Here is a 25,287-nt window from a genome sequence, read left to right as displayed (position 1 = left end):
AGAAAGTACCAACCTTTCTTTGCTGCCCTCTTGCCAGCCTGTGAGGGACATGCTGGGTCCCGTTTCACACCGGAAGAAACAGAGATTGAGACACTTGTCCCACATCTCAGAGACTGACCCATGCCCTGCATCTTCTAAGCCCCAGGAAGAAGATGGGATCCTGACCTCCAGATGGACCCCTGGGATGGCCAGGCTGGGCTCAGAGACCCCCAGCCCTGGGTCAGTTTTTCAGGCTGGCCTGCAGACACTTGCCTAACTCAAGTCACCAATGAGTCCAGGCTGCATTTGAGGGTCCCTGGGAGCAATCAGTGAAGGTGAGGAAAGGTAGAGGAAGGGAAGGAGAGTGTCCTGCTGTCAAATGGCCTGGTGCTGTAATCCCCTCCTCTCAGCTTATTGAGGGGACCGAATGACATCATGCAGATTGAACCCCCTACCCAAGATGCAATAGCCTCTGGGAGGTAACAGCCTGACCTGCCAAGCCCTCTGGAAAGCATGGGCGTAGGGTGACCCCCTCCTACCATTTCTGTCCTGTCCCAGGGCCCAGGAGTTGAAGTCCACCCTAACCTGCTTCAACACAGCTCAAGTAGCAGAAGAGGATGTGGTGGGCTGGGCTAGGATGCCCTTAAAGCAGTTACCAGCCCTGAAGCCTTGCTTTACTTGGCCTGGATGAAAAGCTTACTTGCTCAGTACAGCTCATCTCAAACAGGCCTGGGAGAAGCAAATCAACTTTGCTAACCATCATCAAGGGGTGAGTGGCTGATAGCCTGCAACCTCCTGGTTTAAAAGAGGATGCTTGTTACCCAGAATGGTTTTCTGTTGCTGAAATTTCAGGCAGCTTGACTAGGTGAAGCAACCAAAATTGAGGCAGGTGGAGACAACTGGGAGAAGGGGCAAGGGTAGTAACTAGGCTAGTTCCTCCTACCTGGTGTTTCCAGGGAGATGAGTTGGCGATAGAAAATCGGTATCACCTGCTGTGTGTTCCAGGCTATCGCCCAGCCTGGGAAGGGGTGTGATGCGGTGGATGGAAGGAAAGAGCTCGGAGCATCTCCCAGCAGCTACAGCAGCAGGAGGAGGGTCAAGAGAAAAACATGGAGGGACTGTTGGAAAGACAAGGGTGGGAAGGAGAGTTGGGCTTCAGAGCTGGAAAAGTGATTAGCAGCTCTGACGAGGCTGAAGTCAGCCCTGGCAGCCCCTGGGCAGCACAGGAGGGAAAAAGAGCTGTCATTCATGGAAGGCAGACCTGGAGAACCACCTTCCACCCCCTGCCAAAGGCAGCCACATCACAGGGGATACAGGCAGGTCCCCAAGCCCTGGGGATAGATGCCTTTCACAGGGATTGTGGGTGGGACTGGAAACGGCTGCCTGTGTCCTGGGTCTGGTACCCCAGGACCTTCTGCGAGAATAGGGGAAGCCCAGGAGCCATCCCCAACCTCCTAGGGGAGTAGATGGGCTGTTTGATCAGTGAGTGTGTAAATTGAGATTTTATGGATCGCTTATTCACTGCTGGAGCTGGGGCCCTCAAATTCCTCTGTGCCCCAGAATGCTTAATCTAGTCCCAAGCTTTCCCCTGGGAAGGGAGGGAAGACAGCTCCCCACAGGCCACCACCTCTCCTGCTGTGTCTTCTCCCAAGGCCCCAGGCTTTGTCATTGCAGGTTGAGAGGTTCAAATGTGCTAATACACTGCCTGGGGGCCACTGGGCTGTGGGACTTACCCTTCAGTCCTGTGATTGGCCAGAGAGACCAGGGGAGAGGGGTTCATGGCAGCAGCTGGGAGTGTGCGCGCACGCGCGGTCATGCCCTGTGTGCCTGTTTGAGGGGAGGGGGTTGGGGGGTGTCCATTCTGCTCAGACCACTGAGCAGAGACAAAGGATCTTCATCTAGCCTGCAACAAGGGTTACGTCCAGAACAAGCCACATCCCTACCTGGTCAAGCTGGTTAGGGAGCCCACCTGTCCATCTTCACATCCTCCTCTTACATCTTGACACAGTGGGACTTAGCCAGTGTGTGCTGAATGGATGGAGGGATGAGTGACCACGTGACCTACTACATTTTTAACTGGGGTTGTGTCTGCTGGAATAATCCAGCATCTACAGATTCCTAAATCTCCCCCTAAGATTCCTCAATCTCCCACCTCCCCTCGCTGAGATGTGCTTCAGTCCAGGCCTGGCTGACACAAGGCTGGGCATGAAGGACTGGCCAGGCCTCAGGGGACACAGCTGTGACCCCTGGACTCTGTTGCCATTTGAGAGTGCTTTCACTGTGGTCACGTTTTCCCCTACCGGCCCCCATCTGTCCTCGGGATTTGATGAGGATGATGATGGTAAGCGAAGGGGGAAGGGTGTTGAGCTGCTGACGGGGGAGGGAAGGAAGCACAGCCTGAAGGGCCAGATGACAAACTGCCCAGTCCTACTCTTCTCTTCAGCCTGCGCCTCCTCTCTGGTGGCAGGCAGGACAGGCTGGGGAGTGGTTGGTCCAGCTCATCTGCCCCCTCCTCCCTGACTCCTGGGGAAGCTGAGGCCTGGCCTGGCCTTAACGCCACCCAGGAGTCCTGAGGAACGGAGTCTGAGTTGTAGGGATGCTACGTGGAGACCCTAAGAAGTGAGACTCCGTTCAAGTTCAAGAGAAAGCAGCAGAGGTGCCAGTTGTAGTGGGAAGCACCCTGGCTGCAGAGCCAAGTCCTGGATGGGATGAAAGCAGCACTGTCCAGTAGAACTTTCTGTTATGATGGGGATGTTCTGGGTCTGCGCTGTCCACACGGGTGCCACTACCCCGTGTGACTAGTGAGCGCTTGGGGTGTGGCTAGTGCTGTCAAGGAATTGAATTTTTCATTGAATTTAACTTTAATTATACCTTTTTTATTTTTTAATAATTAATTAATACATAGCAAAAATGATTTAAATTTTAAATAATTAATACATTTTAATGATTTGAAATTGAAATAGCTCCCTGCGGCTAGCAGCTGCGATTTGGACAGCATGAGCTTAGAGGAGGGGTTCAGGGGCTGGAAGCCAGGCTCAGGTGCAGATCCCTTCCTGCCTGTGTGACCTTAGGCAGGTTCTCCCCAGCGCGCGGTGTTCTTCCCCAGTCTGTCAGACTACCCTAGCCCTGGTGCAGATCATCTACAGTTAGGAAGTCATCTGCTCCTGTGAGTGGCTGAATGCCACTTAAGAGGTTCTGGCCCTTGAGGGGGCTCAATACCCAGGGACCAACAGCCCAGGGTGGGAACGGAGTGGCTGTACCAAGCTCTAGACTTTGAGGCATCTTAGAACTTCTTTGGGGGTGTCAGTCCTAGAAGGCTTCCTGGAAGAGGGGGTTGGTGGGGGAGGCTTGGGCTGGAGATGTGCCTGAGAAGCTAGCCCTGAGAGGGCCCTGTATTTGGCACCCAGGCACCTTGGCCAAGTCTGGGATAGGGAGGGACCGGCAGAATGGGCTGAGAGTCCCAGCTTCCCTGCTACTAGCAATTGTGACCTTGGGAGAATCACTCCCTCATCTCTGAGCCTCCATTTTCTTTTCTGTAAAATGGGGAGAATATGCTAATCTAGCAGGGGAATTGTGAGGATGCAACTGAATGGTCATTATTAAAGTTCTTTGCAAACACCAGAAGGCTAGGAGAAAGGGAACGTTTATCTTCAAGGGTGCTGGGCCCCTGGCCTGGCCTCTTAAGATGACAACAGATGGTCACAGCTTGTCTGTGGCCCTGACCGTGGACACAGGCAGGGATTTCTGCACTCTCCCCTCCCCCCAGCGCGTATGCACAGACAGGGCCCAGATGGGGGCTGCTTGGCCAGCCTCCTGCTGTTTGGCATTTGACATATGAGGAGTCCAGCGCCAGAGCACACCCCCTCAGGCCACCCCCATCCCAGAGAGGAGCCGCACTGGCGGGGAGGCCTCATTACCTCGTGGAAGCAGGATCCCAAGGGCCCTGATCTCTTTACCATGTGTCCGGTGGCCTTTGATGGGAATTCCGTCACCCCTTTTGTCCTCTCCCACAGGCCTGGCTGGGGGAAGAGAGAAGGAGGAAGATTTTTATTTTTTGAAAGGAGGCCAGGTGGGGTCCGTGGGGGCTGGGCTGGGTACCCTTCAGCTCCAGCCAGACCAGGACTGGATATTTCCTCTGGTGGTGTGTTCACAGACATGAACTCCCATTCCAGGCAACCCCTCCCTGTCCACTCCTGCAGTAATTCCCTGGGCTTTGTCTCTTGCTACCCTCAACATCTCATGTGGGCTTATATTTAGTCACCTGGATTTTTTTCTTTATTTGGACACAGAGGCACTTTCAAGCCTCTTTGCTCATCCATCCTCCCATCCATCCATCTATCCATCCACACTACAGAGTTTATTAGGAACTTACTGTGTACTAGGCAGTGTCCTGGGTGCTTGGGATATGACAGTGAACAAAACAACTCTCATGCAACTTTTTAGCAGGTACAAGAAAATAAAGCACCAAGTAGGTCAGGTTATGAAGAGTGCTACAGGGAACATCAGGTTGGAGGGCCAGGGTCTGATGAGGTGACAGCTGAGCAGAGGCCTGAAGTGAGTGAGGGTGTGAGCCGCACGGAGATCTGGGGAGAGAGTGTCGTAGTCACAGAGTGCAGCAAGGCCAGCTTCCCCTCCCCAAACCAGTGTGGGGGGAGCAGTGAGGAAGCCAGTGTGACTGGAGGGGGGCGCGGCAGGAGCGGGTGCAGGTCAGTAGGAAGAGGTCGGCCACAGTGGGGAGTCTGGCTTTTATTCTCAGTGAGATAGGAGCCACTGGAAGCTTCCAGGTGGAAGAATGACATGATCAGACAAGTTTTTAAAGGTCATTGTGGCTACAGTGTTGAGACTAGAGAGTAGGGGACAGGGTGGATGTAGGGAGGGTAGGTGGGAGGATGTTGCCGTCACCCAGGTGAGAGATGTCACCAGAGTGGTGAGAGGTGGTTGCAGCCTGGATAGATTTGGAAGCCGGGGCCAATCTGACTTGCTGGTCTGAGATATGAAAGAGATGACCCTGAGGTTTCTGGCCTGAGTGCTGGAAAGGACAAAGCTACCACTTCTTGAGATGGGGAAGATGGGGAGGGGTAGGTTGGGGGTGGGGTGAGGAAGTAGGAAGTCTGGTTTTTGGGCAGGTCGATTATGCCCATTAAACACTCAAGTGGAGGGGTCAGGAAGATGGTTGACTATGCCAGTGGGATATGCACAGGGAAGAACTAGGCTGGAGAATCCTCAATGTACAGCTGATGTTCAAGGCCATGAGCCTGGATGGGGTCTCCAAGGAATCAGTGTGGAGAGAAGGCTCCAAGGACTGAGCCCTGGGTTCTGCAGGGCTCAAAGGGAGCAGGGAAAGGAGGCATGAAAGAGGCTGAGGAGAGGGGGCAGGGAGCCCAGGGAAGAAGCTTCAGGAAGGAGAGGGATCAGCTGAGCCCAGTGCTCCTGAGCTGAGGACTGGCCATCAGACTGAACAGCGCACATGCAGGCGGCTGGAGTGCTGGGTGTGAGAGCCTGGCTGGGGGGGTTCAGGAGAGAATGGGGGGGGGGAATTGGCGACAGTAGTATACATTTCTTTTAAACCATTTTTTGGTTTTTATTTTGTTTTTTGTTTTGGTAAAAAGCAAGCAGAGAGCAATAGGATGTAGTTGAAAGGGGATCAAGAGATTCTTTTGAGCTTCCCCCACCCCAAGATGGGAGAAATAACAGCATGTTTTTGGGCTGGTGAGAATGAGCAGAGAGGCAAACTGATCACACAGGAGAGGGGAGAACTGAGGGAACCCATCCCTGAGCTTTGAAAGGGGATGGGATCAGGGCACAAGAGGAAGGATGCCCTCTGTTCTTGGTGCCAGGAGGGACTTTCTCCAGCTCCCCCGAAAGGCAAGGGGTCAGTTAGGGTGGGAGTGGCCAAGGAGAATGCATGAAGGGGGCAGGACAGGCCGTGAGCCTTGAAGGATGGGGAAGAGCTAATGGGCAGAGGGAGGGCATTTCCAACTGATGAAACTGGGAACAAAAGGCATGTAGGCCTCAAAGAGCAGGGATGATTTTTCTCTAGGTCTCTTTTGGCCTGGACCATTCCTAGTCCTCAGGGCTCATGGCATGTGGCCCCTTCCTCATCTCCCTATGCCTTCCCCTCCCCGCTCCCCAGCTCCAAGTTCTCCACCATTTCTCCAGCTAAGGAGTGAGTTTAGGGACCTGGAGGGGGAGCCTTCAGATCTGGTGCGTGGACCCCTGCTCCCTCCTGGGACTGCTCCTCCTAGATATACATCCTTGCCTGATCACAGCCTGTGGAGGTGGGAAAACAGTGGCCAGAAGGAGGCGGCGCTCTCTCTGACCTTGGGCCAGCAGGAACCTCCTCCCTGGGACTCAGTTTTATCGTCTGTAAAGAGTATCTACTTAGGTGAGGTGTTGCACAGGAGTGATGACATGGACGTGCCCACTCTCCCTGCTCAGCTGTCTACCAGTGCGGCCCAGTGACCACCGCCGCAGAGACCCATTTTAGGTGATGCTCTGATCCCCACCAAAAACAGGCTCCCCTGCCTCTGAACTTCCAGAATTCATTCTTTTCTTCCTTTCTTATTCTTCCTTTCCACTTCTTCCTTCCTTCCTTCCTCCTTCCCTTCCTTCCTCCTTTACATTTCTTTTTTCTTTTCTTTCTCATGGCCATGAGAAAGAAGACCGTCACCTTCTCCCTGCTGGGTGCTAGAGTCGCTAGAGTTGTGAGGATGGGTCACAGTTTGATTCAATTTCACTCCTCTGACAGCTGCCACTCAGGGCCCGGCCATCTGAAGGTACATGAAAGTGTCTGTTGGTTGGATGGAAACAAGACCATGGACCTGCAGAAAATGGGCTGCAGCCCTGGCAATGCAGCTGCAAAACTCTGGTTCAGGGTTTGGTTCATCTCCTAAACATTTTTTGAGCCCTACCCATGGGAGGCCCCAAGCCAGGCCCCAAGGGTCCTCTGGGCAGGATGCTGGGGGTCCAGCCATGCTGGGGGCTGCTCTCTGGCTGAACTGGGGGAAGAACTTCCTGGGTGGTGGATGCAAGGGCTGTGGCAGGTGGCCCATGCTGTCCTCTGCGTCCTCTAGGTACCCTCCCTCTCCTCTCCTCTTGCAGTAACTAGGGGTTGGCACGAGGGGGCAGGGCCCAGCTGATGGGGGACCTTCCTGTTCAAGCTCTGCCAGGCGGCCAGAGACCCCCAGGGCACCAGTTGTGAGCAGGAGACAAAAAGCCTGGGACAAAAGGCCTGTGGGATCCGTGGTGAATAGATTAATGAGATTTCCATACAAGGCCCAACAATGGGATTCTCCACTCCAGCCCCTTTGTCCCCGGCTGAGATAATGGAGCCCTAGGAGCAGGCCCAGGAGGGTGGCTTGGGCCCTTCTCCACACAGACCTGGCGCCGCCACACAGCTGCCCCTCCTTCCTGCCCCACTCCCAGCCCTGTGTTCTGCAGCCCCTCCCTCCCCTTGGGTAAGGGGATTCTCACCCAGAGACCTTCTGTGAGATGGGGAAAGGGCGTTAGGGGCCTCCTTAGGGAGCTGGAGAGGGGCTTTGACATCACCTGGTTGGGATCCCTTCCCACCTCAGCCCGTGTAAAACTGACTTAAAGGGTTCCTAGTGAGAGGAAGTTTGAGATCCACCATCCATACCAACTGTCTCATTTGACAACTGAAGTTAGTGAAGCTTGGAAAGTTTAGGTGTCTTTCCTAGGGTCACACAGTGACAGCTCAGGGTGTCTGCTGCCCCTTGATGACAGAATGGGGGTGGGAGTGTCTAAGGCCTGTGTGAGGGAGAAACGCACTCCTCCTGCATGTCCCCCGCCCCCATCACTCTCCCTTACTGCTTCACTTCTGACAGTTTTGCAATACCTGCTGGGTGTCCTATCAATTTAACTCAGTTCTGACACTACCTGGAGATGGCGTCAGATCCCATGGATGAAGGGCCAGGTCCCACAAGATTGCCCCCTTCAGATGCCAATCACAAGTCTGGGCTGTTAACTATGCTTTTGTCCACGGGCGATAAATCAGAGGTTTCCACCACCCCCTCCTCAGGTTTGGTTAATTTAGAATGGTTCAGAGAACTCAAGAAAACTGTTTACTTACTAGATTATGGTTTGTTATAAAAGGATATAACTGGGGAACAGCCCGATGGAAGAGATGCACAGGGCAGGTGTGTGGGAAGGGGCCCGGAGCTCTCATGCCCTCTCCCAGCGAGCCACTCTCCCTGCACCTCCACGTGTTCACCAACCCAGAAGCTCTCCCAACTCTGTTCTTTTGGGTTTTTGTGGAGGCCTCATTACACAGCCACAGTTGATTAAACCATTGGCCATTGGCAGTTGAACGCAATCTCAGGCCCATCTCCATTTCCCAGGAGGTGGAGGGTTGTGTGGGGAGCTGAGGTTTCCAACCGATCACGGCTGGTTACCCCTTGCAACCAGCCTCCACTCTTAGGTTACCTAGGCACTTTCCAAAAATCATCTTATTAACATAAACTCAGGAGCAGTTGAAAGGGGCTTGTTATGAATAACAGGACGCCCATTTCACTTCTATTGCTCTGAAGCTGTTTCAGGAACTGAGGACAGGAAACCAAATATTCTAACAAAAGATGCTCTTTTGCTTAGGAAATTCCAAGGGTTTCGGGAGCTGTGAGCCAGGTACAGTGGGCGGAGACTAAATATATATATTTCTTATTGTAAATCACTCGATCACAGCCTGTGCCAGGCCTGATGCACAGAGGGCCCTGGGCATGGTCCACGGGGATCCGAGAGGCCCAAGAAGGCTGAAATCAGTGCACTGAGTGCCTTGACCCTTTGTGAAGGCTGAGTCACTTCCCTCATCCATCCTGAAAGACTCCCTACAAATGAGGGGAGGGGCTTAAGGAATTCTTTGTTACTATTTATTGATCACCTGTGAGTTTGAAGGACTGCACTCTGCGTGGAGTCAAGTGGAGTTCCAGGCTCCAAGGGTCTGCAGAGAAAGAGCTGCTTCAGGAGCCTGACCTTGCTTGCTCCCCACAGGGTGCAATTTCAAAAAGTGGTGTTTTCCCCAGAGTTCCAGCTACCCCCAGTGAAGGCCGCAGATCCAAATAAGGAACTGTCTGTCCAGCCTAGGGGCGTGAATACTTATCAGATGGCAAGTTTACAGGGAAGGGGACACATCTACTTGGGCTGTTTTGCAGTGAGAGAACATGAATTCTCCTGCCCATGGGGGCTGAGGTGATGTGGGATCTCCCCTAGGGCGTAGGTGCTTCCAACTGCAGGTTTGAAGTGTAAAGCTGCAGCACCTGTGGTGTAGCCACATTCCCAGGCAAACACAGAAACACGTTTCCATAGGGCCAAGGAAACAAGCCTTGGTGTAGGCTGTGTCATGGCCCCAGGCTCTCCTCTGGCTGTGAGTACCAAGGGCCGACCTAGGGAGGCAGTGCAGCCAAGAGGCAAGGGCCTGGGCCCTGTAGTTAGAGCGCTGGGGTCTGAATCCTGCTCCCCTGTTTGACAGCTGTGTGACCTTGGGGATGTATGAATCTATCTGTACCGCCATCTCTACCTGCCAGGTGGGGTTGATGACAATAATATTTCCCATAGGGCTGTTGTCAGGATTACACAGGACAGTGCGTAAAGCACAGAACAAGGGGCTGGCTCTGCCCCAGCGCTGGGTGCTGGGGAACTGGCATAAGGACCAGCCTGTCGTTTCAGAGCTGGAGGGAACCTCCCTCACAGAACATTCTCCACATTCCCCCAACCACTGGGATCATTACTATTTGATAACAAAAGGGGAAAAGAAAAGAATCAGAAAGACTTCCCTGACTGTATCCTCCTCTTCTTCCCTAACCTCTCCTGTGCACACAGACCATCATTCCTCAGTGCTATCTCTGTACTTCATTCATTCACTCATTCATTCATTCATTTAGTAACTGTTCATTGAAACCTACTTTGTGTCAGGCTCATATTTTGACTCTGGTGCTTTTCAGAGTCAAATGACCTCATTCTTGACTGTCTCCCTTGCCTTGGTCATCTCTGTCTCGTGCATCCAGCACAGTGTCGGCCACTCGGGACATGTGAATTTCCTGACCGTCTCTCCTCTGGCCTGAAGAACCCCCCAGCACGATTCAGGAATGACTGGAGAGGGATGAGGCTTTTTAACATGTAGTGAGAGATCCCAGGAACATCCAGGTAAAAGGGGATTTCACGTTTTGCTTTTTAAATTCTCTTCCTCCAAGCCTGGCTACCTCCAGCTAGTCCAGTGCAGACCACTGCCAGCCTCGTCCAGGGTCCTTCTTCTGCAAGGCCACTCTCAACCAGGAGGTGGCAGCCCTGTGCAGGAATTGGGAGAGTATTCCCACCCCATGAAGCTGGGGCTATAGCAGAAGGCGCTAGGGTCAGGTGCAGAGGCAGGGTCTTGGCAGGGCAGGTGCACGGGGGAGGGTGATGGAGTTCCATTTTTGGCACAAAGCACAAAGGATGGAAGAATTATTTTTGTAGATCAGCTTTAGCCAATTTGGCTGGGTACCCAGAAGGTTTGTGAGGTTTCTTTTACCTTCACCCTGGAGCAATGCCCCTTCCAGGTCCTCGGGAGGACTCTATGTCCTTCCCCACCCCCGCCCAGTTCCCCAGCCTGGGTCTTGACCCTTCCTGTGTGTCTTTACTGATAGGGATGCTGGTGGGGTGGGGGGAGTGGAGGTTGCTGGTTAATGTGTAAGATAATGGATAACATCCTGGGCAATACAGGTGCATTTCAGTCAGGTACATTTCCTTCTGGAGTCTCCATGTGGCGGTCTTCAGAATTAACAGTGAAGGGAGTGTGCAGGTTATCCTCCTTTTGGTCTCTGAGCTACTGGGGTCTGACAGGAGTTCACCAGAATGCTCTTTTCTTGCCACTCCAATTTCTCTTCAGCCCTGTTCTCTTCACTGCCTTCTGTTTGTCTTCTGTCTGGTTTCAACTTTTCTCCATCTTTGCAAGTTTTGATCTTTCTCCTCTCACTGTCTGGATCTTTCCATCTTTCTATCCTTCTAACTCTCTCTCTTAAGCCCTGATAATATGCTCTATCTGGAGCACCAGCTTGATTCTCTCTCTGTCTTGGTCTCTGACTGTCATGCCATATCTCCAGCCATCTAATCCTCTGGGCTGGGGTTTGCAGGAGTCTTGAGTGGAATTCAATCAGAAAAAAAGGGAGGGGTTTGGGGAGAGGGCAGTGGCAAATCTGTAGAGAGAGCTCAGCAAACTCTTGGGTCCAGTTTGGAGCACAGACCAGTCATCTGTAGGGAGCCAAAAGTCCTGTCTTCTCATCCTCTTCCTTTCTCTCAGGATCTTCTTCCAGCATGACCCCCCCTACTCCCACTGTACAGGCCTGGTGCAGGTACAGCTGGGGCCAGCGGTCAGTAAACAGCCCAACCCAGTTTAAGGACTAGACATGGGATGGGACCCAGCAGGGTGGGGCGGAGAATGGAGGAGATGGCCTCTGACTCCAGCTCTGGCCCCTTCTGGGGGGTCCCATGTGATCTGCCATAGGTCATGCCCCTCCTCCCCAACCACGATCTACATCACAAAACCCACAGCTCTTAACTCAGTACCAGCCAAGGAAGTCTGGGATTGATTTAGGGCCCCCTCTGACCCGTTCACCCTCACTGAACTATGGCCCCTGGGGCGGGGGTGGGGATGAGGGTCATGGGTGAAGTTCAGGCAGGGGGGGTCCTGCCCACCACTCCATCATACCTGTTGCACTCTTAGTGGATTTGTGGGGGGAGAGGGCCAAGCACAGGAGTTCAAGTTTCTCACTGGCCAGCCCATTCCCTCTGGCTCAGCCCAGGGCCATGCCAAAGGAGCAGTATCCACAGTTTAGTAGTCGCTCATGGATAGCATCCTCAGGATTCAGGCCCCAGGCATCTTACAAAGCCAAGAGAGCCTCCTTATCCACCCAGAGGGCAGTCAGGTTGGTCCTAAGTAAGCCCCTCTGCCCATCACCAACCTGTTACAATGAGCTGCTCAGAGCCAGCTCTCCCTGGCCTGGGGTTCCACAGTCCACCACCCATTACATGTATATTTCTCCAGGAGTGTTTCATGTTGTTAGTTTCCATCTATCCACCATTCCCTTCTGGACATATCACTGAAGAATCTCTTCCACTTGGAATGCTTTCAAGCTTTTTTGACTATCTTCCACAATAAATACATCTACCTCCAGCCCCAGGACACATGAACATATATATAACTAAAGGCAAATTTTTACAAAACTTTGTACTGCACTGTGATGTTTTCTACTCCATTCTATTTTGCTGTAAGGAAAAAAAAAGTTTTAGCAATAACCTAACAACCAAAGGGATGACACTTAACAGTTTATAAGTAACCTCTTACAGTTTTATACCTTCATAAGTTGTAAAGCCTATTTTATAAACCGAAAAATCCATATCATCTTCATAAATGCCAGTGAAAAGGTAAGGCATGGTTCTTTCATTGACCCATTTTATAGATGAAGAAACACAGACTCTGAGAGATTAGTAGACCTGCTTGAGATCACCCAGCGGGTGAGGGGCAAGGATGGGCTTTTGAGCCAGGTCTTTCCTGTGCTGGTTTGTAGTCCCCTGTTCCCTGTGGCTTCTCTCTCTCCCTCTCCTCTACCCTCCCAGTTGATAGCATTGTCTCTTTCCAGTTTGAAGGCCATCCCCTTTCCAGGGGAAGATGGAGGAACAGAATAGCTGAATAATTCTGTTTTGCATGTCATCTGTTAACCCTGCACCATCTGCCAATTCCACTCTCAGCGCAGACCCTCTCTCCCTGAGAGGCCGGTGTTGGGGAGGAGGCTGTTTTCCTGGAGTCTGGACCTTCAGACCCCCCTCACCAAGGAGCTCAGAATACCCACAAAAAGCTCATTTTTCTGCTCAAAACCAACAGCATTTCAGGGCCTGTAAAGGAGTGGAGCAAGATGGGAGGAAGGTATTTCTGATGGCAGAGGGATAAAACAATAGGCTCTCCCCACCCCCACTCTCAGGGGCTCTGCTGTCTTCACATCCCTCACACCTCCACCTTGCTGAGGCTCCGGAGCTGCTGGGAGGGTGAGCAGATCTGAGCAGCAGGAGCCCTGCAAGCCACTCCGGGTGAAGGTAAAGTCAGTCCATCTTACAGGGAGCTGGGACAGATGTATGGGGCCTCGGGTGTGGCCGGCTATTACTCAGCCTCTGACTTTTTCATTCCTCAGCCTCCTCACCCACCCCGCCTCCTTCCCAACAAGGCCTTTGTGCAGGACAATGAGGAATCTATAAATTCCAGGGGACAGGGATGTGGGGGAGGGGAGTACCCGTGACTTCAGCTGGGCATAGATAGCAAAGGGGGGCCTCCATGGACCTGCCACATCTCATCTGATCCATCTCCACACTGGCGCCCAGAGAGAAAGGTGGGCCAAGCCTTACCACTGTCTTTTACGATGAAGAAATTGAAGCCCAGAGACAGAGAGTGTCTCTAGTCCCTGTTTTGTTCACCCTATCTTTGAGTCCAGGTGTCTACACATCACTGTATTTATTTATTCTCTCTCATACTTAACCCCTGGTCATTCTCATTCACTCAACAAACACTCGCTGAGTACTAACTGTGCCAGGCCAACGACAGAGGGTGCAACAATTGGCAGCTCCTGGCCTGCCCTGGAGGGGCACACAGCAGAGGAATGTGACTCAGCAGGGCCAAAGTATAGCTCTCATCCCAATTTTCAGGCTGACAACCTGCACCTGATCTCTTTCCTCAGCAAGCCCTCTGCAGCGGATGGTGCACTTCCAGGAGCAGTTTTGAATGTAATCCCGTGGCGGGCTCTGGGAGTTAGGAATTGTGTAAGCCTCCCCTGACATTTTGCAGATGTGGCCCTGAGAAGGGAAGTGGTTGTCCAAGATCACCCCTTCATGGGGAACAGAACAGCAGGACCCACGACCCTGCCTCCACATAACAGCTGCAACCCTGAGTGCTGTGGGGACCCAGAGCAAGGCCGTGGGCTGTGGCCCAAACCAGCCCTGTGTCCCATGCAGACCCTTCCTTGGTGCTCTGTTCTCCTGTTCTGTTCCACCTTCCTACAGGAGTTATTCGATGCCCCAGGCTCAGCCATATATTTACTCATCTCACCCATCTATTGTACAGTAACAATGAATTGAATGCTTATGATGCACGTGTGTGTTTGCTGACCGATCACAGATAGCACACTGTATGTGTTGGTGTGTCTCTGCTTGTAAACTGAGATTAGCATGCACTTTGTCATACAAATTAAATTACTTAATGCCTGGCACATAGTAAATGCTCAATAAATGTTGGCTGCTAAGATTATTGTTACTGGGAACCACAGGCCTGCCTACAAAAATGAGGCATTTGGGTGAACACAGGTGAATACTGGGATTTGCAGCTGGTCCCTCCCAGGGAGTAGCCCCGTTAGAGTTGAGCAGATGGACCAGTGTCCAGTTCATTTCCCAGGGACTCCCGCATTCCTGAAATGTATGGAGATGTTGAGCACCTTCTGGGTTTGTGCCGGCATTATGCTAGCAAAGAACAAGATCCCTGAATTCATGAAGGGGGAATTCTGGTAGGTGGAACAGACCGAAAACCAAGTGAATGAAGAAGATGAAAGTGGTACGTCCAATGGAAGACACAGATAAGGTTAAGTGACGCAGTACATCCGGCAGATGGGTGTGGGGCTACTTTAGTATTGTGAAGGAAAAGCCCAGCTGGGCTAACAAGCTAAGTCACAAATCTAAGTGTAACAAGTGTCGGATTACTGATCTGAGTTCTGCTGGGCTAACTCATAAATCTAAGTTAATAAGTGTCGGTTTGCTGATTCCCTGTTCATGTTTTTGCTAGCCAGCTGGATTTTCAAAGAGACATATCTGGCCTTGAAATGTTGGTTTGCTGCCTCACTGCCTCTACTTTTGTGATAATGATGTTGCTAAAGCTGTTCCATGACTATTGGCCGAATACCCCAAGCTTGTACTTAACCCTATAAAACCTCATGTGCACGTCTTGGAGGTGCTCAGAGCTTAGGAGCAGAAGCCCGTCTGAGCCCGCCGGCGTAATAAATGAGTACTCCAACCCTCCGAGTGGTGCTTGTTTCTTGGCTGGCCTGTCACTTCCGTCACAGTATTGTGATGAGGGCTGATGGGGAGGTGACATCCCTCTGAAAGATCTGGGCAGAGTGTTCTGGGCAAAGGGACTGGTGGGGGAAAGTTTGTCAAGTTCAAGGAATAGAAAAGCAGCCAGTGTGACCAGCTTCTAGGCAGAGGGGAGAATGATGGAGGAGAGGTCAGCATACACAGGGACCAAAGTGAGAACTTGGGGCTCTCTTCCAAGGGAAGTCATGGGAGGTTGTTAAGCAGGGAGTGACATGCTCTGATTTCTTTTTTTTTTTTTTTCTGATTTGTATTTTTAACAGCCCCCTGGCAGCTGTGAGAATGGACTGTTGGGGAGCCATGAGAGCGGACAGGATCTTCTGCAGATGTGCAAGGAAATGGTAGTAATAGGGGCTTGCATGCTGGAGGGGGTGGGGAGCAGGGGCTGATCCAAGATATATCTTAGAGACAGAAAGAACTAATTTGGTTAATGGATTGGACAACAAGGAAAGGATGGGAGAGGAATTAGAGAAGAGAGAAAGGGCCAGGGGAAGCCCAGTTTGTAGAGCTGTCTGTGTCCTAGGTCTTGAGAGTCCTCTTGTCATCATCGGCCCTTCCACTGCCCCCACAGAGGCCAATCTAGCTATTTGCTCTCCTCCACTCTACAGTCAGCAGCCCTAAAGCAGAGACAGTCCAGGCTTGCACCTTCTGGCTCTTTGAGAGAAAAGGTGTCCCTTGCCTTCCTTTAGAGTCAACACCTGCCAAGATCCAAGGCTTAGATTTCAGACCCCATTCACTCCCTCCGCCCTTGTTCAGATCACAACCTGCACAACCGTCCAGCTCACCTCTCCCCAGCCTGGACCCCTGGCCCCATCTGAAAATCCTCGGAGCTCTGAGACCTACAGGCGCGGTGGCTTGTTGGCACAGCGGCTTGAAACGACTCAGGGCGGGAGCGGGTAGGGAGGAACTGGCCTTTTCTAAGAGGATCTCCCAGCCCCGCTCCCGGGCGCTCGCCCCCACCCCGCTCCGAGCCCGGCGAAGGCTGCCGCCCCTCCCGCCCAGGAAAGCTCGAGTAGCCGATCTTCCGGCCTCGGGCTACGGGCGAGGGAGGGTCCGAGCGGTAATTGCTGCCATCTGCTCCCTCCTCCCCACCCCCGCCCCGAGCCTGGGGGAGGGGCTGAGGTGTGCCCCTCTTAACGCGCAGCCGGGGCACCGGAGGGCTGGAGCTCCGGGATGACCCGCGAGCCGGCCTGGGCGAGTGCTGAGGGGCACCGAGAGCGCCCCCACCCGCCTTTCTTTGGCTGGGGACGGGGGTCCCCTGCTGGAATCACACAGCTTTACTAGACGCAGGATCCCAGTGTTCAGGTTCTGCTCCTCGTGGGGTCGGGACTTGTGAAGCATCCTGGGGGCTGTCCCTTCTCAACTCACTGACTCACGCACTGGGCCGTGGTTAACGCTTGCTTTGCGATATTGACACATCGATCTCTGGACAGGACGGTTGTGACTGGTGTGGGTGGGAGGGGAGGGAGAGGAACCCAAGGCCGAGCCCTGGAACCCGCGCGGAGGAGGCAGGGCAGCTGGAGACAGAACTTGCCTCTCAGGCGCCTGCCTCTCTCAGGCTGGGCTTAAATTCCCGGCCAGTTACCCCTCAAGGGTGGGGGATCTTGAATAGGTTCCTTCTGGCTCAGAGCTGTTTCCTCCTCTGTAAAATGGGGATACCCCAGTGCCTAGTTTTTGGGTGATTCGACAGAGGGCTAGTTGGTAGCCCTGGGGAGACCAGGGACATCAGACCTTGGGGAGCCTTGGGGAACCCCTGGGGCAGGGGGAGTGATGACAGGGGTTGACTGGGCCCTGTGGGGAGTGCTGTGACAGCTGGCACCCTGAGGAGGCAGAGACTCTGCTGGGAAAGAGGGCAGGTTGGCTAGGGACAGGAGGCGGGGAACAGGTAATGGGAGCAGCCTCACTGGTTTCAAGCGTATCTCCTGGGGTCTCTGCCACCAGCTTCAGTCAGTAAGGATGTTGTCTGTTTGATCTCTCTATCCTAGTACTGATGGCAGCTCTAGGGGCATTAGGTGTGCTCACAGGGCAGAGGAGAGAACCCCACTAGCGCAGGGAACCACTGCCCAAATGCTTACATATCTTCACAACCCCCCACCCAGGGGTCTAAACAATCCCCCAGGTGCAGAAACACAGGTGATCCTGAGTGAGATTAGGCTCCCAGATACATCAAGCCCCTGCCCCACCTGCTCATGCCCAGGTTCCCAGGTGACATAGGCGTCCTTCCTGCCTAGGATCCAGGACCTCACCTTGCAGCACAGAATGCCTGCCACCTCCCCTTCTGCAGCCTTGCCAACTCCAACAAACCTGTGTTTGCCACTGAGGCCAGCTCCAGAGTGGTGGAGCTACAACCTCCCTACCCGCAACCGTTCCCACCACTAACGTAATGGCCTGATTCCTCAACACAGGTGAGCCCTGGAGATGCCTGGCAGGCCTCCTCTCAGCCCTGGAGTGGCTCTCAGTGCAGGGCAGGGGAGGGATGCAGTGTGAGACATTCCAGAATCATAAGGACCATTGGACAACCTGAGGGTGCTGCCCTCTGGAGTCAGCAGGAGGATACCACAGAGTCAGTGGTTTCTGGGTTGGGGCTTGACAGAGAAGTAGAAGTTCATGGGACAGGAGGAACAGCATGTGCAAAGACTTGGGAGTGTGAAGGTACTGATGGGTCTGGAGCAGGAGGAGCTGACTGGGTTGGTGTGTGAAAGGAGGCGGAAGAGACATACCTTAGACTTGAGTTTGTTGTAGCAAATTGAAGAGTCAGCACAGGGAGGGACAGGCAAGAATATAAATGGCTGGAAGGAGTGAAGCTGATAGGAAGTAAGATAAAAAAAGGTCAGTGCCAGCCCACTGATTAAAAAGGCCATTCATTCATCTGGCCCTCAGACCTGGGATACAATAGGGACAGGTGGGGACTGTGGTGCTCAAGTAAACCCCAGGGATCCCCTCTGAAGGCCACAGTTATTACTCAGCTCTGGCCAGTCATTGTCATGCCGGTATGTGAACTTACAATCGTCAGCTATTTTCAAGAAAAATTAGAAATCTAGATCTTTATATGTTGCCTCCTGGTTTTCAAAAGTTGATGACTATGTTTAAAACCTTTAAAATGGTGTGTGTGTCTAAAACACATAGCACAGATATCTCTGAGGATGCAAACAGCGATGGCTGCAGAGTTGCTGGAAAGCTGTTGGAAGTTTTGTAAGAGAGGAATGATCTGAATACCAGGCCTGGGTTTTAGGACGCCCACTCAGAGGCATTATGGAGGAAAGGCCTGGTCAGTGGGAGGCAGTTGCAAGTGTCAGGGACCAGAGGAGCTGAGACCTGAACAAAAGCAGCTGACCTGGAGAGGAAGGAAGGCCCCAAGCATAGTGTAGGGGTCTTCAGGGATTAGCCTTCCCTGAGGGGTTAGAAGTTTGTCTATCCCTTTGTCCTCTTTAAGGCATTGCAAAAGCATCATCTCGTTGGTAGGGGGGTGCACTCGGAGTGGGTTGCCCCAGAAAATCCCCAAGGTTGCACTCTGGCAGGCCACAGGGAAGAACTGGGTAAGACATTCCAACAGCCCCAAGAGGGAGGGGCTGGGTTGGGGGAGGGGCTCAGGAATCCGCCTGGCCTTCAGGAAGACCCCAGCCAGCCCTAATGGGAACCACACGTGGAGGGAGCTGGAATCCCGGATTGCCTGTGACGTCTGGCTTTGGAATCGGACACTTGGCTCAAGTCACTCTTGACCCGCTGAAGTCTGAGGCCTCCCAGCCGCAGCTCCCTTCCTAATCGCTGCCAGACATATTCTGTCCTACATCCAGCTCTGGGCCCTGCTTGGGTTCTGGAGAGGAGTAGGGGTTCTCAGACAAGAATTCTAGGCTTCTTCCTGGCCCAAGGTTGGGAACAGTAGATTAAGAAGTACTTCCCAGTGTCCCCCAAAACAGTGTGCCCTGAACTTCACACCCCTCCTAAACCCCTGAGCTGCTTCTGTCCTGGTAGAAACTGGTGCCCTCGGCCTCCATCCCTCCCCTACAGTGTCTGTGAGGCACTCTGTGGCTCTGGCAGTCTTAGCCTCCACCAGGCCCCACAGGGTTAATTTCTTGCAGGACCTCAGGCACCAGGAGCAGGGAGCAGTCCAAAGGGCAGGGAAAGAGCCCTGTGACCAGGTGATTTGCTTTGAGGAGTCTCTAAAAACAAGGGAGGGGAACAGGTTTCCCCTAGTATATTTGGTATGCTCTGTTTTCCCCTTAACTCATCCACCTCCTGGCCCACGGACTTGAGCTGTGTCACAAGATGTTTCAATACAACGTGGAGGGTCTAGAAAAACACCCAGTCCTTATTTGAGTGGCTCACTTCAGCCTTTGGGCCATGGCTATCATTACACCTGCTAAACCCTCTTCATAAACCTCCAACTATAGTGTATATATGTTTGTGTCGGGTGGTGGGGTAGAGGTGGGATGGATGTACTTCCTACTCCATCCAGGACCCTCCCAGTGGGCCCCTACAGGCACTCAGGCTCAGCCCCCCTCCCCCTGGGTGCCCTCCTCGAGAACTTGCAGGCAGCCTTCTAAGCATCAGGCCAGGGGCCCAGGAGCTTGGACAGGCTGCATTCCTGGGGGAAGAGGAGAGGAGAGGAGGACTGCACAGAGCTGTCTCCGCCCTTCCAGCACAGACCCCACGCTGCCCACCCTGGAGCTCTCTCCAGCCTGCTGAAGATGGCCAGAATAGTGCCAACAAAGTCCCTGGCAAAGGCAGCAGGGCCAGACCTAGGGGCCTCCCTGGCCTCTGCTAAGGATGAAGCCATCTATGCTTTGGAGATATTCCACTCCTGGGGGGACCAAAGGTTCCAGCATGGACAAGGGGCCACAATGGGCACCGGGTAAGAGGTCCATGGAGTGAAGTGACCAGGCATGGAGGGGATACAGCCCCTAGGCATAACTTAACACCACACTCCTGCAGGGCAGCTCAATCTCCTGGGAGTCTCCAGAGAGGACTTAAGGACTTCCAGAGAGAAATCAGGCCTAACAGAATGGAAATCAGGCAGCTGTTGTAGGTGAGAGTGCTGGGGAGAAACAGGGACTTCCTCTGGAGCTGTAGATTCGGATAGTTCCTCCAACCCACTCCATCCCCATCCCCCAGCATGGTTTCGGGAAGCTCTCCCAATGAATATTTAATAGCTCAGCGCTGGGCCTGATTGAATTTTAATGCTGGCGACCCGAGCCCGGAGCCGAGTCCAGGCAATTAGTCAGGAGCCATTAACGCTGACGGAGCTGATTCATGGGCGGGACCGGGCCGGTGCGGGGGAGCCCAAGCAGCCGGGAGGCTCCAGATTGGACGGACAAAGTCTCGGCGATAGCCAATCCCTACATATGTCTTGGCTTGCTTTGCATCTAATTTGCATAGCACTCCTGCGTGGGCAAACCTGGCCGTGGGGAAACCCAAGGGTAGGGGCGTCTGGCGTCTGGCTGAGAGCTTGACCGAGGCTTGGCCCTCTTCCTGGGTCCCAATTGGCATTTATGCATAGCTATGAGAATCTCTCTAAGTGTTGCATGTGGGATTCCATCAGATACTCCCGCTGTTTAAAGGGCCTGCCTCCAAATCTTGGTAGGGCCCAGTGCTGGGGGGAAATTCCAAAAGAGGAGGAGGGGAGCAGTGACTAGGGCCAACCTGGGAACTCTGGGCAAAGCTGCTGGGTTTCACAGGACCTAGCAGAGGACCCTGGGTTACTACAGACAGGAGGCTTATGGAGCCTTTACTGTGCGCCGAGCACTGCGATCCCACGCGTTCCATGGCTCTCCCAGCTCCCTGATCCGCCTCCCTTCCTCGCTCCCACTCACTCCTTTGTCTCTCAGAGGGGCACTGATGGGGGTGGGGGTGGGGGTGGTGGATTTTCAGGGTGCTGGATTATGTCTCAGAGGGCTGGGAATGAATCCAAGGGGCTCTAGGAGGAGATAGCCCATCTCCCCTCCCTATCCCACATCCCCCTGACCTATGTGAATGAACCGGGACTCAGCCTGGAGTGCTCTATTGAACTATGCCCGACCCCTTAAATCGTAGGTCAAGGATTTAGCTGTCCTGTCTGCTGCCACTCTGGCAGGTGGCCTCCTCCTCACCAGCCCCCACCCCTGTCCAAGCTTTCAACCACTAAGGATGTGGTGGAGAGCGGGCATCCTTCCTTTACTGGGCAAGCATCCCCAGGAGTCCAGGTCTTATCTGAGCTGGAGAGGTCTTTACTGAGGGAGGGGCAATGGAAAGGAGTGGATAGAGCTGTGGACTGAGAAGCCAGCCCCTTCAGGGAGGCTTGTGGAGTGGTTGGCAGGGAAGGGGGAGGCATGAGTCAAGGAAGGATTCCTGGAAGAGGGAGAGCAGAGTAGAGGCTGGAAGGAAGGGAGGGACAGGTCAAAGATAAAGAAAAGGAGAGGAAATCGTCTGCAGGGAAACACTCTGTTTGAATCAGGAGAAGGTGAAGTGTAAGCTCAAAGATCAGACTTGCATGTTCTAGACTTTCCTGTGAATGAAGTCGTATTATATATACTCTTTTGTGTCTGACTCTTTTGCTTCAGATGATGTTTTTGAGATTCATCCATTTCATTGTGTGTATTGGCAGTTCATTTTTATCACTGAGTAGGATTCCGTTCTATGAATATTGCACCACGTTGCATTCTCTTTTTCTGCCATCTTTGTCATGTTGGTTTTCATCCTTGTACCCTAACTTCTCTTAAAACTGCAAGATGGCTCTGCGGTTCCAGGTATCACATGCAGACAACATTCAGAGACCAAGAAAATACTGTTTCTCCTTTGGCCTCTGAGAAGCCTTTTCAGAAGTCTCCCAAAGAACATTGCCGCATGTGTCATAGGCCAGAATCATTATATGTCCATTCTTAAACCAGATATTGGCAGAGGGAATGGAATAGGTGTCTCAGACTAACCCAGATTCACCCCTAGGCCTGGGGAAGGGCTCAGCTCAGCCTCCCCTGAAGAACATGGAGGTCTGGTCCCTGAACAAAATCAAGGTCTTGTTAAGCAAGAAAGGGGGGCAAGGGTTGTTGGTCAATAATCAGTGGTGAGTAAATCCTGATGCCCCTACACCAGTCCTAGTAATCCTGTCCCCCTGACCAGGGATTGGTTTAAGCATGAGGACTGTGGAAGACACTTATTGTAGCCTCCTAATGTTCATTCTCCTGTTTTCTTCCTTAATAATAGTCACATTTTATTTAGGGTGACACAGTGCCTTGCTGAAAAATGTTTCTAGCTTTTCTTGCAGCTAGATGTGGCTGTGTGACCAAGTTCTGACCAATAAGATGTAAATAGAAATGCTCTTGGAACATCTGAGAAGGTTGCTTAAGGTTGCTGACTCTGCTGAGGAACAACCTTTGGCCCTTCTGTTTTTGCTCCTTCTGGTCTACAATGTGGATCTGATGGCTGGAATTCCAGCAGCTATTTTGGAACACGAGGTGCATTTGAGAATGAAATCACATGAGATAGGTGGTGCCTGAGTCTCCAATGACACTGAAACTATGGAGACAGCACACTAGCACCACCTAGGTTCAGACTTCTTTTATATGAGAAAGGATAAACTTCAATCTTATTTAAATTGCTCTGAGTTTTGCCAACATATGCAAGGGACGAACACAGGCAGGAACAATTTCCACTCAAGGAGACAAGAGGGAAAATCTGGATATCTCTGGGAAAGGTTTCTTTGCTCTTAAAAGGAGACACCTGAGAGGAAGAGTTGTGCCCACAGGGGATGATTGGAACTTAATTCAGGCATTTTATGACTTGAGGGGAACCATGCAGGGACCCAGCAGATATGCTGAGGGTGTTAGATGTGAAGATGGAAGGGACCGGGGTCCCTTAAAGAAGGTGTGAGTCTCTGAATACATCAACTCTGGAGCCACCGTTTCTCAGAGTTATGTAAAATACTGTATATTTGATCAATTCTCAAATGCACATTGAGTCACTTATAACATTTCTGAAATCAATATACATCTTCCCATCAACAGCATGTTAACCGGCTGTCAGCCAGACAGCAGTTGTGCTTAGCTGTCCTTCCTGCCCATGTACAAATTTTGGTGACTTTCCTGGTGTCAGGACAGGACAACTATAACACTATGATGTTTCATTCCACAAACCATGTAAGGACTCTGCGTTCTGACTGATACCTAGATATTGTTATCGACTAGCTGACAAGATCATCTGCCAGCATTAACACTTCCAGAATGGATGTCAGAGGTTTATGGAGGATCCCCAGGGTAACAATAGCCCCAATAGTCCTCACTTTCTGCTAGGCACAACTTTGTGTAGTCCCATCCCACAGCATTCTGGGTTGGTCTTTGTGACTAGTAGCATAGGGCAGAAATCATGATACTAGGCCACCAAGACTGTGGCTTCTGCCTTGAATGATTGACTGTGCTCTCTCTTGGATCAGTGCTGTCAGGGAAGCCAGCTGCCATGTCATGAAGACAGTTAGGTGGCCTATGGAGAGGCCCACATCATGCAGAAATGAGGTAGCCAGCCAACAGCCAGCTAAGACCTGAGGTCTGCCAACAGCCATGTGCCTGAGCTGGGATTACTGCTGCCCACAACTTGAATGCTAGCTCATAAGAGACCCTGAGCCAGAACCACTTGGCTAAACCACTCCTGGATTCCTGACCCATAGAAACTATAATGTAATAAATGTTTGTTGCCTTCAGCTGCTAAGATTTGGGGTAATTTTTTAAACAGGAAAAGATAATTTAGTAGAGCTGTCTTTCAAGCTATTATCACCAATCCTTGAATCGGCCCTGATGATGTGTCCATGTGGAAAAACACAGACACTGACAGCTCAAAGTTGAAAAGTGATTCCAGGAATCAGACTCTGAATGTGATTAAGTTTAAAGAAAATCTTAACCAATTCATTTCACCCTTGTTTTCCTTGTTATACATGTGCAAGAGTAATTTATGTTACAAAATATATTTCCGTGTAAGTCCAAAAGAACTTTTAAAATAAATATAAAATAAAAATTCTCAGTGATAAGAAATCATTGTGTCAGTTTAATTGGTAGAGCTTTTTCTTTCTAATGGTAAAGTCATAGTGCTTCTTAACATCAGTGGCATCTAAATTGGATGAAATATGATCAAGCATTTTCCTTATTGTACAAGCCACTGTGGGGAGAGTTTTCTGGTACTTGCAGAAGAGGGTTTGTAACTCGGGAGTATAAAAGAGGGTAGAGGAGGAGGCAAATGAGGAACAGAACAGGGATATGAGGAAGAGTGGGAGGAAGCTGGACAGGGGTCTGTGGTAAACGGTTCAAAAATATTTACAGGAAACCCATATTGCTCGCGGGTTAAGTGTTAGTACTGATTCTTCAGTGGGTTATTAAGAGCCTGGAATCTGTGTCACCCATGGTGCCTAACATTGGAAACACTTGCATTTTCCAAACAAAAGTGAAGCTGTGTGACCTGACACAACAATTTTCTTGTATTTTAAATTTTATTTGCCCCCACCCCCGCCAAAGCCTTTACAGTTTTACAGCTTTATGGCTGATACAAGGGCAAGTGGAAACATGCAAGAGGGAGGCTGCCTTGAGACATTAGTTGCCCCTCATTCCCAGAGATGTGGCCAATTGTTGGCAAAATGTCCAGGGCCAAAAGGTCCAGGGGCTAAAATCTGGACTAGGCATGAGAGGGGCCTGGGGTTGGAAATTCAGTTAGCTTTAAAGTTCGGGGCAGGGGGTGGTGGTGGGGAGGGTATAGCTCAAGTGTGGTAGAGTGCATGCTTAGCATGTATGTGAGGTCCTGGGCTCAATCCCCAGTATCTCCTCTAAAAAAATAAACCTAGTTACCTTCCCCCTAAAATAAAAAAAGTAATACAATAATAAATAAGTAAAATATTAAAAAAAAAAAAGGAAGTTCATAAAGTTCAGTGTGAATCACAATTGGTAGATTTGAACGAATCAGCCTTTTTTTCATGAGCATCTTCTCATCCTTCCTCAGGAAATCCCCATGAGGTCTCGGTGTGTATCTTCAGCCCACTTTACAGATGCGGAAGCTGAGTGTCTCTGGGAATGTCAAATTCACAGGGTAAAGAGCAGACCAAGATTTGAACTCAGGTAATCTGGTCTCAGAACCTATGCGCGATTTAGTCACTGCCTTAAGGCATTTTAAATCTTTGGGGAATTTAGTAACCACTGAATCCAAGCCTCTAATTTTACAGTTGAGGAAGCAGGGGCTTACAGAGAGCAG

At 51.7% G+C, this 25,287-nt stretch overlaps 1 protein-coding gene across 3 annotated transcripts in view; it reads left to right on the top strand.

The window, feature by feature from the left end:
* Positions 1–25,287, top strand: part of ABTB3 (ankyrin repeat and BTB domain containing 3) — a 505,725-nt gene that overhangs the window by 29,365 nt on the left and 451,073 nt on the right. For 2 of the 3 annotated variants that reach the window (XM_074375114.1, XM_074375115.1), the window contains 2 exons: positions 15,354–15,431; positions 25,039–25,154. The gene's annotated coding sequence lies outside the window, so the exon portion shown is untranslated. Of the gene's footprint in view, positions 1–15,353; positions 15,432–17,321; positions 17,496–25,038; positions 25,155–25,287 lie in introns of all 3 variants that reach the window. The other variant, XM_074375117.1, reaches the window with a different exon arrangement.

Source organism: Camelus bactrianus, chromosome 12 (genome assembly GCF_048773025.1).
Source record: "Camelus bactrianus isolate YW-2024 breed Bactrian camel chromosome 12, ASM4877302v1, whole genome shotgun sequence".
NCBI lineage: Eukaryota > Metazoa > Chordata > Mammalia > Artiodactyla > Camelidae > Camelus > Camelus bactrianus.
This window is presented reverse-complemented; position numbering and strand designations above follow the sequence as displayed.